The sequence below is a fragment of the Bos taurus genome, chromosome 10, assembly GCF_002263795.3.
Source record: "Bos taurus isolate L1 Dominette 01449 registration number 42190680 breed Hereford chromosome 10, ARS-UCD2.0, whole genome shotgun sequence".
Lineage (NCBI taxonomy): Eukaryota > Metazoa > Chordata > Mammalia > Artiodactyla > Bovidae > Bos > Bos taurus.
The window spans coordinates 91,655,068-91,670,649 of NC_037337.1; positions in this window are offsets into that span (position 1 = coordinate 91,655,068).

The window sequence follows — 15,582 nt, forward strand, 5'->3', positions numbered from 1 at the left end:
ATTGGTGCAGCTTCTATGGAAAACAGCATGGAAGTTTCTCAAAAAACTAAAAATAGAGAGCCATATGATTCAGTAATCCCACTATTAGGCAAATATTCAGATAAAACTCTAATTTGAAAAGACATAAGCACCCCTGTGTCCAATACTTTGACCACCTGATGCAAAAAACTGATTCATTTGAAAAGACCTTGATGCTGGGAAAGACTGAAGGCAAGAGGAGAAGAGGATGACAGAGGATGAGATGGTTGGATGGCCATCACTGACTCGATGGACATGAGTTGGAGTAAACTCCGGAAGTTAGTGATGGATGGGGAGGCCTGGTGTGCTGCAGTCCTTGGGGTTCCAAAGAATCGGACACAACTGAGCAACTGAACTGAACTGGCTGATGTTCATAGCAGCACTATTTACAATAGCCAAGACATAGAAACAAATTAAATGTCTATCAACGGATGAATGGATAAAGAAGATGTGAATATATATATATATATACACATATATGACAATACCAAATGATATCACTCATATGTGGAATCTAAAATATGACACGAACATATCTACAGAACAGAAACAGACTCACAGACACAGAACAGACTTGTGGTTGCCAAGGGGGAAGGGGAGAGGGAGAGAGAAGGATTGGGAGTCTAGGATTAGCAGATGCAAACTGTTACATATGCAATGGGTAAACAAGGTCCTACGGTACAGCACGGGGAACTTTATTCAATATCCTGTGATGAAGCACAATAGGACAGAATAACAAAAGAACACACACATATATGTATAACTGAACCACTTTGCTTTACAGCAAAAATTAACACATTGTAAATCAGTATGCTTCAGCGAAACTTTAAAATAATAATAATAATTGGAACAAATTCACTTACGCTAAAAAGTTATTCATGTTTACCTGATATTCAAGTTTGAATGGGCATCCTGGTTGTGGTTTGCTTTTTGTTATTGTTGTTGTTTTTGCTAAATCTGGCAATGTATCCAGGGGCCATGTAGCTGGGTGGACTTCCTCCTTCCCCTCACTGCTACTCTTCATCGTGCAGCCGTCAGTTCATAAGGCTGTTCCACAGTCACAATGACCTGAGGCTCCGATTGAGAAACATTCAGAAGCTCTGCTGATATGAAAGTGAATCTTGTTAGGCGCTCAGTCATGACCAACTCTTTGAGACTCCAAAGAGTAGCACACCAGGCTGCTCTGTCCATTGGATTGAGTGGATTGTCATGCTCTCCTCTAGGCGGAATCTTCCCAACCCATGGATTGAACCAAGGTCTACAGCCATGAAATTAAAAGATGCTTACTCCTTGGAAGGAAAGTTATGACCAACCTAGATAGCATATTGAAAAGCAGAGACATTACTTTGCCAACAAAGGTCCGTCTAGTCAAGGCTATGGTTTTTTCAGTGGTCATGTATGGATGTGAGAGTTGGACTGTGAAGAAAGCTGAGTGCCAAAGAATTGATGCTTTTGAACTGTGGTGTTGGAGAAGACTCTTGAGAGTCCCTTGGACTCTCAAGGAGTCCAACCAGACCATTCTAAAGGAGATCAGCCCTGGGTGTTCTTTGGAAGGAATGATGCTAAAGCTGAAACTCCAGTACTTTGGCCACCTCATGTGAAGAGTTGACTCATTGGAAAAGACTCTGATGCTGGGAGGGATTGGGGGCAGAAGGAGAAGGGGACAACAGAGGATGAGATGGCTGGATGGCATCACCAACTCAACAGACATGAGTTTGAGTAAACTCCGGGAGATGGTGATAGACAGGGAGGCCTGGCGTGCTGCAATTCATGGGGTCGCAAAGAGTCGGACACGACTGAGCAACTGAACTGAACTGAACTGAACTACAGCATTGTAGGCAGATCCTTTACTGTTTGAGCTACTCAGGTACGGTGGTGGTTTAGTCACTAAGTTGTGTCCAGCTCTTGTGACCCCCTGGACGGTAGCCCGCCAGGCTCCTCTGTCCATGGGTTTCTCTAGGCAAGAATACTGGAGTGGGTTGCCATTCCCTTCTCCAGGGAATCCTCCCAACCCAGGAATCAAACCCAGGTCTCCTGCATTGCAGGCAGATTCTTTACCAACTGAGCTACGAGGGAAGTCCACTCGGGTATAGGAGTCCCCAAATATCTGATAAACCCTAAATCACATATTTGTCTTAACAATGCAGAATTTTTTCTACATTTGCTTCTTATATGTGGTTTCAATAGATATCAACATTTCTTACTATTCTATGAACAAACAACTAATTAATGGCAGATAAAATCTATACAAATGGCAGAGAAGAGAGGAAACTGCCTTGTACTTTAATTTCTCATCAAATAATCTCCACAAAGCAGATAAGGGGAGATGATCACATTTAATCCCTGCTGATTGGCTGATATACATGGGGTATTTTAGGCAAAAAAATCTACGTTGTATCCTTCTCATCTGGTCTCAGCAGCTCCTGGCATTCACAGTTGCTGACCCAACATGATGCCTTAAATAATAAATACAACAAAATAAGGGCTCAGTTAATTTATACAAGCCTGCCCTGACCTGTTAATCCAAATATATACTCAGTGCAAATGGGAAAGAGTAGGAGATGTTCATGGTGTTTAGCGTTTAAAAAAAAAAAAAGCTCATTTTTGCCCCCAGGCATTTTCCCCTTCATTTAAAAGTTAAATTGTGTATTTCAAAGACAAATCGAAGCCATGTGTCTCACTTCTTCCCTCTAACAGCAAACTGCTATGAAAGAGCTCACTGTCATATCAAGGATTTCCAGAATGTCATTTTTATTCCAAATAAGAAAACTATATTTTTTTCTAAACACATAACAACATCCAGCCTCAAAGGCACATACGTATGGTTTTCAACGCACATATCTTGGAAGCAGTAATAATCTATTTTCAGCTGATCAATTTATATTCTTTCTGAAGTTACTTGTCATCAGATCAATGCTCTCAGCAGTTTAACATTTATTAAGAGCCTATTGCATGCCAGGCACGTGCTAGGCTATGTACTTCACAAATATTAGTTCTAACCTCAGTCACCTGGTAGGGACATATTATTAACCTGTTTAATAGATAATGGTATTAAAGTCTCAAGAGGTTGTGTAACATGGGAAGCAAATGAGAGGCTAACACAAGGTCTGCCAACACAGAAGCCCATGGTCTTCCCATCTTCCCAGATGGTAGTACATTACCTACTAAGCTGCTTTTGCTGCTGCTGCTAAGTCACTTCAGTCGTGTCCGACTCTGTGCGACCCCATAGACGGCAGCCCACCAGGCCCCGCCGTCCCTGGGATTCTCCAGGCAAGGACACTGGAGTGGGTTGCCATTTCCTTCTCTAATGCATGAAAGTGAAAAGTGAAAGTGAAGTTGCTCAGTTATGTCCGACTCTTAGCGACCCCATGGGCTGCAGCCCACCAGGCTCCTCCATCCATGGGATTTTCCAGGCAAGAGTACTGGAGTGGGGTGCCATTGCCTTCTCCAACCTACTAAGCTAAACCATCCCTATTTTCTGTAAGTTGATAGTCTTAACAAAAGACTTAGACAAGAGCATATTAACACAGCATTGACTAACCCATATTTAACTCAATGGAGAACAATACACTAAGATGACACACGCATGGATTTCAAAAATCAGTCTTTTACAAGAAATTTGACTGTAAAATTCACAAAAACAAAACACCCAGATTTTCTTTGTTAAAACGACATATATAAATTCTATCTCCAGTGCTTCAGCTTATTGGAGGGCTGGTAGTTATGTGTGGATTATATTTTTTGGTATTATGAGGATATAAAGAAAGTATTAATTTCCAAGTGGAGGAGGGAATACAAAAACAGGTTCTGGATTCAGACACTTGGGCTCCAAAACAAGTAATGCTATTTGCTTGCTTATTATTAAATGATGAGCCATTTGCTTACTCAGTACTTCAATGTCCACATTTAAATAATAGACATAATAATACCTATCTTATAGGACTGTTATAAGAATTAAATGGGGTTATATTTGGAAAATAATTGGCCTAGTTGCTGCTGCTGCTGCTAAGTTGCTTCAGTCATGTCCGACTCTGTGCGACCCCATGGACAGCAGCCCACCAGGCACCCCCGTCCCTGGGATTCTCCAGGCAAGAACACTGGAGTGGGTTGCCATTTCCTTCTCCAATGCATGAAAGTGAAAAGTGAAAGTGAATTCGCTCAGTTGTCTCCAACTCTTTGCGACCCCACAGACTGCAGCCTACCAGGCTCCTCTGTCCATAGGATTTTCCAGGCAAGAGTACTGGAGTGGGGTGCCATCACCTTCTCCAATTGGCCTAGTAGCTGGGTCATAATAAGCATCTTATAAATGGTGGTTGTGGTTGTACTTAAATGATCAAGTAGAAAGCTTTGGGAGTCATACTGAAGTCACAGAGGCCAATGAGGTGCCATTTTCAAATAATTATAGCCCACGAATAGGAAAAGGAGAAAACTAGCTAAGTGCTTGGCAGCAGTGGGAAGAATCAGGGGAAAAGGTGACTGTAAGAACTGGCACATGTAAAGACAAAAAGAGCTTGACCACAAATTTGCTATGTATAACAAACACATTCTACTTATATTTTTACCATAAGTGAGCTTCTGTCTGAATGTTTCATATAGGAAAAAAATAGAACATTAAGAAGAAAATTGTTATTAGATTATGAGAAATAAAAAATTAGGAGATCCAGAAAATTTGTATGGCTTGGCCATTAAAGTATATACTAGTTCATGTGCTTTTTGCCTAAAAGTAATAATTATTACTCATGGAAATCATATATTACAACTTTAAAGAATGCAAAAGATAAGGAACTGTCTTTATTTTATGTTTGTTTGGCCATAATGGAACTCCACCTTCAAGGAACAAACCTGAATTGATCCACTTTAAATTACATTTGTGTTTTCTTAGATGCAGCAAACTACTGTCCAAAAGTGGCCCACTGTCTGTTTTTGCAAATAAAGCTTTATTGGAACATAGCCTCATTCATATTTTACATACTGCTTATGGCTGCTTTCGTGCCACAAGGCCCAAGTTGAGGTGCTGTATTAATAAAAGACTGCATAACTCACAAGTCTTAAAATATTTACTCTATGGCCCTTTATAGCAAAAGTAGGCCAGCCCCTTTCTTAGAGCTATGAGGTAAGTTTGTCTTAGGCAGCTCGGGCTGCCATAATAAAATACCACAGTCGCAGTCGCTTAAACAAAACGCATTCATTTTCTCAAGTTCTGGAGGCTGGAAGTCGGGGTGCCAGCATGGTGGGTCTCGCGTGTGTTTCCTTGCTGGCTTACAGGAGGCTGCCATCTTGTTCTGTGCTCACGTGACTGGTGGGGGTGTGGTCGGGAAGGGTGAGATGGAGCTATCTGATGACTCTTAACAATACCAACCTCATCCTATCAGGGTTCCCCCTTATTACTTTATTTAACTTTAATTACCTCCCTAGAGTCCCTGCCTCCAAATACAGCCACTCTGTGGATTACAGCTTCAACATATGAATTTTGGGAAGACGTGATTCAGCCTATAGCATATATCAAGCCTACAAAACCTGACAGAGTCTAAAATATCCATGGTCTTTCATTCCCCATGGACCTTTCTGTAGGCCTTTCTAAACACATCTGAGAAATAGGTTGAAAACAAAGTATAGTGACTCTGTATAAAGAGACAATCCAGAAATCTTACCCCAAATATTAACCTTAGCAAAGTGCTTGAGCTTGGAGAAAAATCGAGATGAAACGACTTCTGGAGGGCAGAACAAATTCCTCCCTTTGGTAACTGAAAGACTCCTAGTAATACATCCCCAGATGGCAGTTTCCATCATGCTGATGCCGTTTCATCGTACTGGAGAAAACAGCAGTGAAAGGACTTGGGGATAATCTGTGACCAAGTGGGGTGAAAAGATTGAAACAGGCATTGATGGGTCAAAGTCAACTTGTAGGCCTCATCATTCTTGCACTATTTACAAAGAGGCTATAACTCTATTTCTCCAATAACCGCAGAGTATTTTAAGAGACACTAGCTCATTCATCTTCCAAGTGCCCTTTGAAATAAGTGTCCCATATTTTATTTCTATTTTATAAATGGAAAAAACGAAGGCAGAGAGCAGTTATAGGCCTCTCCCCAGAGTGAATCAATCACTAGAAGAACCAAAGATAGAACAATTTTAATCCCTTGTTCTTTATGCATTCAACCATGAATTAGTGTATTAAGGACCTCTCCAAAAAATAGAAAAGCGTCCTGTGCTCATTGGATAGGTATTTCTCACCCTGTGACCATCGTATGTATCTCCTGCCAGGCTACCATGGTGGATGACTCTCCCAGCCTGGCGCTTTCAAGGATTCCCTTCTCAATTATAAGCAGAGAAACAAGAACAACAATAGGAAAGAAATGTTAAACCAAAATATCAATAGATTGTGGCCAAATCACCAAAAGTAATACTGGATTGAGCTCCTGGCACCATGCTGCGTCATAATAGAAATAGGTTCTAGCACCATCTAGTGGGAGACAAAAGTAACTCATGGATTATTAAGAGGGTTGTTTGTCATCCTGGGGCTTTCCTGATAGCTCTGTTGGTAAAGAATCTGCATGCAATGCAGGAGACCCTGGTTCAATTCCTGGGTTGGGAAGACCCACTGGAGAAGGCATAGGCTACCCACTCCAGTATGCTTTGGCTTCTCTCGTGACTCAGCTGGTAAAGAATCCATCTGCAGTGCAGGAGACCTGGGTTTGATCCCTGGGTTGGGAAGATTCCCTGGAAAAGGGAAAGGCGACCCACTCCAGCATTCTGGCCTGGAGAATCCCATGGACTTTACAGTCGGACACGACTATAGACTATATAATCCCATGGACTGTAGAGTCGGACTCAACTGAGCCACTTTCACTTTCACTTGTCATGCTGAGGGTTTCTTTCATCAAGAGGTTTGGATTATTTCCAGATTAAAGCTTCTTTGGGTTTACCCCCAAATAAGCAAGTATATCTGTCACTGGAGTCATTGTAGAAGTACATCATTGGTTGGGTTTAGGTACCAATTATAGTTTCTTTCCTAATGACACAAAGTAAAAAGGGCCAGGGCTTGAAGTGGGAGACATGAGTGTAAATCAATTCCACCACCAACTCTTTAGTTTTACACAGATTACTTAATCTCTTCAAGTGCCTATTTCTTCATCAATATAATGAAGTTAATGCCCACCTAAAAGGTCATTGGAGAGATTAAGGGAGGTCTCTAGTTTATTTATATTTCTTTTTCCAGTGACTCCACAATTAATGTTTCTCTTTCGCCTAAAAGATTCTCATGATATTCCATATAGCACTATATTAGTTTACATAGCACTATATAGGTTGATACATAACTATAGCAAAAACCACAGACTGGGTTAAAAAGTAGAAATTTATTTTCTCACAGCTTAGGAGGCTGGGAAGTCTGAGATTAAGGCATCCACAGGTTTGCTTTCTTCTGAGGACATGAGACAAAGATGTGATACAGGCCTATCTGGTCGGCACGTAGATAGCCATCTTCTTCCTGTGTCTCGATATTATCTGTCCAAATTTCCTCTTCTTTTAAGGAAAATACCATTTGTATTGGATTCGGGACCACCCCAATGACCTCATTTTACTGGTTACATTCTGAGGTGCTAGAGGCTAGCACTTCAACACAATAATGTGAATGTGTGTGTGTGTGTGTGTGTGTGTGTCTTGGGAAGCTAGATACAGAGGGGCCATGATTAAGCCCAAAGCAAGAACAGCAGGCAGACAGCCATACATTAAGTAAATAGTAGACTTGGGATAAATGTGGGCATACAGTTGCAGATTTTATTTTCTTGGGCTTAATCACAGCAGGCAGTGACTGCCACCATGAAGTTAAAAGATGCATGCTCCTTGGAAGAAAAGCTATGACAAACCTAGACAGCATATCCAAAAGCAGAGACATCATTTTGCCAGCAAAGGTTCATATAGTCAAAGCTATGGTTTTTCCAGTGGTCATGTACGAATGTGCGTGTCGGACCATAAAGAAGTCTGAGCACCAAAACTGATGCCTTCAAATTGTGGTGCTAGAAAAGATTCTTGAGAGTCCCTTGGACAGCAAGGAGATCAAACCAGTCAATCCTAAAGGAAATCAACCCTGAATATTCATTGGAAGGACTGATGCTGAAGCTCCAATACTTTGGCCATTTGATGTGAAGAGCCAGCTCATTGGAAAAGAACCTGATGCTGGGAAAGATTGAAGGCAGGAGGAGAAGGGGACGACAGAGGATGAGATGGTTGGATGGCGTCACTGATTCAATGGACGTGAATCTGAGCAAGCTCTGGAGACAGTAAAAGCCTGGCGGGCGGTAGTAGTTCATGGGGTCGCAGAGAGTCAGACATGACTTAGAGACTGAACAACAATAGGGTAAATCCCAGCCCTCAAAAAGTGTGACGTAGCCACAGGGCCTCCAGAGGGAGGTGTGTAGGAAAATGCACTTTACAGATCAAATGGAAGACCTCATTCACTTCTGTTTCTGAAGAACTGGGAGATGCTTTTCCTCCAGGATCATCGGTTTCTGAGATAAAAGGGACTCTACTAGTAGAACAAAGCTTCGTTAATTACAGCAGTCCCTTCAGGTACCCCTGGCAAAAAAAAAAAAAAGAAGGTGGAATCGAGATGTTGTTACAAATAAAAAAATTTGTTCCATCCCTTAAATGGATTCAATCAATGATTCCAGAGTTATAACCTTCCCTAGCAGAGTTAAACCAACTCTGGGAAACTCCATTTCAGTATTAAGCTGACTCAGGAAGGGCTTTTTGTACTTCCTAGCTAATCTGTAGTAAAATTGAAAATTTTCAGCTGCCTAAAAAACTGCACTCTCCAGTTTTCATTCTAAAAAAAAAATTGTGTCTGCCAGCATTTTCAAAATGTATTCTGTGAGGTGCACATATGTTAATATAAGTATATCAAAGATTGTCCACCTCGTCGCTCTCCTATTAAGCAGATTTCCCTTTACAATCTCCCACATAGCCAGCTTCTGCGCTTGAGGTTTGGAGAGGACAGAATTGCAATGCTTCCCCTGCCTGCTGTTCCGTGACTCTAACACTGCTCTCTCCTTCCAGTCTCTTCACCACAGCTATTCCCATGCTTGGTATCCAGTCTTTCTCTGCTTCGGACAAAATGAAAAGTCATAATGATAAAACACAAACAGGAACTTCAGAATCCCAAGCAATTGCACTCTCTAGGTATCATTATCATTATTCCCTCCATTTATGTTTTAAGGGACTCTTTGAGCTGACTTCCTAAAAAGGAGAAAACTCAGTGCAAAAAACGGCACTATCAAGCGGTGCCAGGTTTTGAGAACCCAAAGGAAGGTGCGCCTTCCTGTGAAAGATCAGCTATGAATCTGGTAGAATGGCATATCAAAGTCCATTGCATAGGTGGCTTGTTATAGATTTACCCCAGGGTCTCATCATCAATTTTAAAAGCATGTGCTGAGTGGCCATGCATATCCATATACAGCGTTTCATTATGGGTACTCAGCAGGTGCCCTGATTTACCTCCAGTTTCAACACAGCATTCACCTAACACATTTCTTTGGTTCTTTTATCCTCTTTATTCCACTTGACAGCTGTGTCTTTCCTTTCCCTGAAGATGACAGCTCCCCACTATACAAACATTACTGGCTTTACACCCAAACATCACTGCTTTTACACTGAGCACGTAGATCCTGGTTTCTAATACCTTCCACCAATTTCAGAAGCTGGGACACATTCTAGGTCTGAGACAGGGAGCATATAAGATGAGTATATAAGATAAGTATATACAGGGAGTATATATTTCTGGAGCCTCCTGAAATGCCAGAAAGTAAGGAAATACCCAAAGGGGGAAAAATAAAAAAAACTTTTTAATTTTTAAAATGGATGAAGCCTGTCAGGGAACAAAGAAACCAACCTGAAAGATCTCTGGGGGCCAAATGTGGGACAATTTGAGCAACAAAATAAAAAACCTATGATTGGATTCTAAAACAAAGTATAAAATAAACATGGGCTTCCATGGTGGTTTAGTGGTGAAGAATCCTCCTGCCAATGCAGAAGATGCAGGTTCTATCCCTGGGTCAGGAAGACACCTTGGAGTGGGAAATGGCAATCCCTTCCACTGTTCTTGCCTGGGAATTTCCATGGACAGAGGAGCCTGGCAGGCTCTAATCCACACAGTTGCAAACAGTTGGACAGAACTTAGTGACTAAACAACAGCAACATAAAATAAACACATATGGGTCTATCTTGATATAAATCAATGAGTAAATATATGCAGAAGAAGAGACAAATTTGTCACACAGAAAGTAACAAATAATGTATATAGGTACCCACCCCCTTGCTATGGACTAAATATCTGTGTCTCCCCAAAACTCATATGTTGAAATCTTAGCCCCCAAAGTGATGGTAATAGGATATGGGCTTTGGAGGGGATTAACTGGTGCCTTCATGAGTGTGATGGTGCCCTTATAAAAGAGATCCCAGAGAGCTCTCCCTTCTCTCTACCATTTGAGGATACAACAGGAAAACAGCTGTATATGAACCCAGATTCAAGCTCTCCCTAGACCCTAATCTGCCAGCACCTTGATCTTGGACTTTCCAGCATCTAGAACCGTGAGAAATAAATCCCTGTTGTTTATAAGCCATGTGCTCTATGGTATTCTGTTACAGCAGCCTGAACAGACTAAGCAACCCTTCCCAAAAGTAGAGACGAATCTTCCCACCCTGCTCTGAATGTGAGCTGGGTTTATGACTCACTTCCAAAGAATCGAGTATGGAAAGGTAAACGTAGAGTGGAGAAACCTGACAAAGACTGCTTTAAGCAGGTGACCAAGATCAGTATTCCTGGGGATAAGTCACGTTGATACCAAGTACTCCCCCACATGTGCCATGAGAAAGGTGTATTACCTCTGAGATTGTCTCCCACACACACAATACCAATCATAAGAGAAATACCAGACAAACCTAACCTGAAGAACATTTTATAAAATACCTGGACCATTCTCTCTAAAACTGCCAAGGTCTTGGAAAACAAGAATGAGACAGTTACAGAGCAGAGAAGACTAAAAGATGTGACAGCTAAATGCAGAGTGGTGTCCTGGATTGGACACTGGCACAGAGAAAGGACCTCAGTAGACAAAATCTGAATAAAGTCTGAAGTTTATTTAAGAGTAAAATTAGTGTTAGTTTCTTAGTTTTGGTTCTCGGTCCAATGGCTGTGTGAAATGCTGACTTTAGGGGAAACTGAGTAAAAGACATTTCCTTGTATAATCTCTGCAACTTTTCTATAAATCTAAAATCACTTTAAACTAAAAAAAAATCTTTATAAGTTAAAACACAAAAATAATTTCTGTGTTTCAACATTTTGCTCATCTGTGACTTTAGTTTATCACTACAGAAACTTCCTTTAGGAAAATGTAGTTAAAGGGAGACAAATGAAAAAAATAACTAAAATGAAGATAGCAATAATTTTTGGAGATAGAAGCATGCTCATCTCTGTATAAATGTTGCATGCACACGTGCGAAGTAGCTTCAGTTGTGTTCGACTTCGCCACCCTATGGAATCTAGACCACCAGATTCCTCTGCCCGTGGGGTTCTCCAGGTCCGAATACTGAAGCGGGTTGCCATGCCCTCCTCCAGGGAATCTTCCCAACGCAGGTATTGAACCCACATCTCTTACATCTCCTACATTGGCAGGAGGGTGCTTTAACACTAGCGCTACCCAGGAAGGCCTCACCTCTATATATTGAGACATAGTTCACAAGCTATAAAACAATAGTTTTAAAGTTGGTTTTTAGCATACTTACAAAGTTGTGCAACTACCATCCAATTCCAGAAAATCCCTTTAAGGTCACAAAAATTTACACCTGCTTTTTTTTCCCATGACTTTTATAATTTAGGCTCTTATATTTAGGTCTTTGATCCATTTCTAGTGCATTTTTGTATACGGCATGAGGCAAGCGTCCTCTAAAATATGGTTTTTTACTTGTTTATGTTGACTAAAAATAAATTTTTAAAAATAAATAAATAAAATAGAAAAACATATATACTTACAACCTGAAAGTAGGGAGTAATTTTATTTGGTGGGAATGTTTAGGACTCCAAGCTCAGGAGACAGCATCTCAGGAGCTCTGAGAAAACTGCTCCAAGAAGGCAGGAAGGGGAGTCAGGCTGTGTGTAAGCTGGCAACAAAGAGAGCCAGCAGTCTGAACATCGCAGATCAGATACCAAGTTTAGGAAGTCAGCATTCTCTGTATGGGAAGATGCAAGCCTCCGGGCTCACTGACTTCATTCTTTTCACACTCACCAAGCTATCTGGAGCCAAATCCTGTTTCCTTCTTCGCTTTAAGGAGTGGCAAATGGCTGCTTCTTGCATTGCCCCAGCTCCCTGGCAATCACTGTCCAGGAGTGACAGCCTCTGTTGGCCCATAGTTTTGGGAGCTCTCATTCTCATTTGGAGGCCAGAAATTGATGGTGGTTGTGACATTTCTCACTTATTGATATGGTAGGAGATATTTCACATTTCACACTTATGTAGCATCAAAAACATTCTTCTTAGAAACTGAAATGCCAAGGTTGAAATGTCAGGCCCAGCAGTCACTAGTGTTAAGGTATTTTCCTTTCCTAGGTGTCCATCTTCTCACCAGCATTGTGAGGGAACTGATCATCCTCTGGGGAACTTATTTCAATTTTAATTGGGATTTTATAACCACCAAAATTGTTGTTACTTACAGAGTACATGTGGGTTCACTATGCTACTCTCTGAATTTAATATATTGAAAAAAATTTAAGGAAGAAAACTGATACTCAGAATTGCCAATATTTTAGGCTGTCAAGTAAAAACATATTTTAAAAAGACTACCATCTCTTATGGACTTCCCTGGTGGCTAAGAGCTAAGGAATCCACCTGCAATGTGGGAGACACAGGAGATGTGAGTTCGATCCTTGGTTCAGGAAGATCCCAGGGAGGAGGGCATGGCAACCCACTCCCATATTCTTGCCTGGAGAATCCCATGGACAAAAGAGCCTGGCAGACAGCAGTCCAGGGGGTCGCAAAAAGTCAGACACAACTGAAGCAACTGAGCACGCGTGCATGCAACATCTAATTATAACTTCATAAAACAATGATTAATACCATATAGTAAAGAAAATACCATCTTTACATAGAGTAAGTTCTTTTTAATTGAGGAAAAAATACCTTCATAAAAACTCACTGCCCTGTCCTTATATTTTTGACTTGGCCATGGACCAGTACTGATTCCTACCCTAGTGTTTGGGAAGCACTGAATCAGATTATAATTCTGTGGAATTAGAACCACGTAGGCTCAGGCGTATGATTCACTGTTGATAAACACAGAGAACAATAATAAGTGGGAGGAACCAGATGTTCTCAGGTAGAATCCTATTGATATCAAACTCTCAATAAACCTGAAGAGCACTAAGCTTCAGCTTTATTCACAATACAGTAAAATTTTCATGAAGCACTCATGACTACAGATTAAATGAAAATAACTGTGAGGTAGGAGAGAGTGAAAAGGTAACTGTCATATCCTTTGAGTTTTTATTAGTTTTATTGTGGAAATTATGGATAGACTCAGATGCACTATAGTAAGTTTTAATTCCATATTGTTAATTGAACATCAGTAAGAATTCTAGCAATATACAAAAGTAAAATCCAGAAGTAGAGATCATTCATTTGTAAGAGTCAATATGCCAGAACTCCTCATGTTATAGAAACTGCCGTAATGTAATAATACTGATTTATGACTGTTTTGAGGAAACAGAATTATAATTTCCAAAACAAAAAATTTAAAAAGGAACCTGGATTTTTCTCTTCTTGTCTGTGGCCTCCTAATGATCTCAGGATCAATAATAAGTTAGAGTTACCACTGGCTCAGTAAAGTGTAGACTTTTTCCAAACAAGATGATGGTAAGTTTCACAAATTCTGCAAAAGTAAAGTTGAACATCATAGACAGATCACTTGAACTCAAGAATGAAATGGACCTTAAATCAGTACAACTTTGAACTTGTTGTACCTTTCTTTATATCAATAGCATTTAGCATCAGTTATATATTTCTTTCCCTATATAATATATATATGTGTATGTATACACACACACACACATATATAGGCCTATATTTATATTTATATATATATATAGACCTCCCCTTGTAGCTCAGTGGGTAAAGAATCTGCCTGCAATGCAGGAGACCCAGGTTCAGTCCCTGGGTTGGGAAGATCCCCTGGAGAAGGAAATGGCAACCCACTCCACAATTCTTGCCTGGAGAATTCCATGAACAGAGGAGCCTCATGGGCTATAGTTCATGGAGCCGCAAAGAGTTGGACATGACTGAGCAACTGAGCACGCACGACTGAGCACTCATATATTTCCTAAATAATTCTCCGGACTTTCATATTATCCCTTCCATCACATCTCTTTGGATTATCAGTCTTATAATCTTTAATCAGGAATACTGAATTTACAAAATACTTATTCATGAATGGTGATTCCTTAGTGTAAGCTTGCAAAATCAGTCAGTTGTCATGCATACATTTTATAGCTGAGAATTCTGAATTATTGAAAATTTCAATGAGATGCTTTACTCAACTTCCTCCCTTGTCCTATCCCTGTATACCACTTCCAGCCAGCTGTCTTTTACCAGAGCTTAGGTCACTTTTAATTAATTATTCAAGAAATATTTATTGGGTACCTACCAAGTGCTGGGCATTGTTTGTGTTCTTTGGGTTCAGCAGTGAATAACAACAATAAAATATGGGGGAGGCACCCACACAGATGGAGCTTACAGTCAAGGGGACAGACAGACAATAAACAAAAGAAGCTAAATGCACACAGATTCTTGGGCTTCCCAGGCGGCTCAGTGGTAAAGAATTCACCGGCCAGTGCAGGAGACACAGGAGACGCAAGTTTGATTCCTGGGTCAGGAAGATGCTCTGGAGGAAGAAACGGAAACCCATTCCAGTATTCTTGCCTGGGAAATTCCATGGCCAGAGAAGCCTGGCAGGCTGCAGTCCGTGGGGTCACAAAGAGTCAGACATGACTGAGCAACTGAGCACGAGGGCACACAGTGTACATTCTGTGAAATGTGGGAGTCTTGTGACGTGCTATGTGCGGATTGAGAAGAGGCTGATATGACAGTAAGTAACTGAAAGAGAGGTACACCTCTCAAAGGGGTGGTCAAAGGAGGCCTCTCAAAAAGCATTGAGCCAATAGTTGATAGGCTCTTTGTGACCCCATGGACTGTAGCTTACCAGGCTCCTCCATCCGTGGGATTTTCCAGGCAAGAATACTGGAGTGGGTTGCCATTTCCTTCTGCAGGGGATCTTCCTGACCCAGGGATTGAACCCAGGTTTTCCGGATTGCAGGCAGATGCTTTACTCTCAGAGCCACAAGGAAAGCCCTTAATAGTTGATTGTCAAGAAAGACAGAGCCATTTGAAGGTCGGGGAAGGTGAGAAACCAGTAAGTACAAAGGCCTGGAGGCTGGAAGGAGTTCAGCAAGTTCAAAGAAGAGAGGAAATCCCACGTGTCTGATAAAGTGGAAGAAGCTGAGGGCCATGGACACTCAGA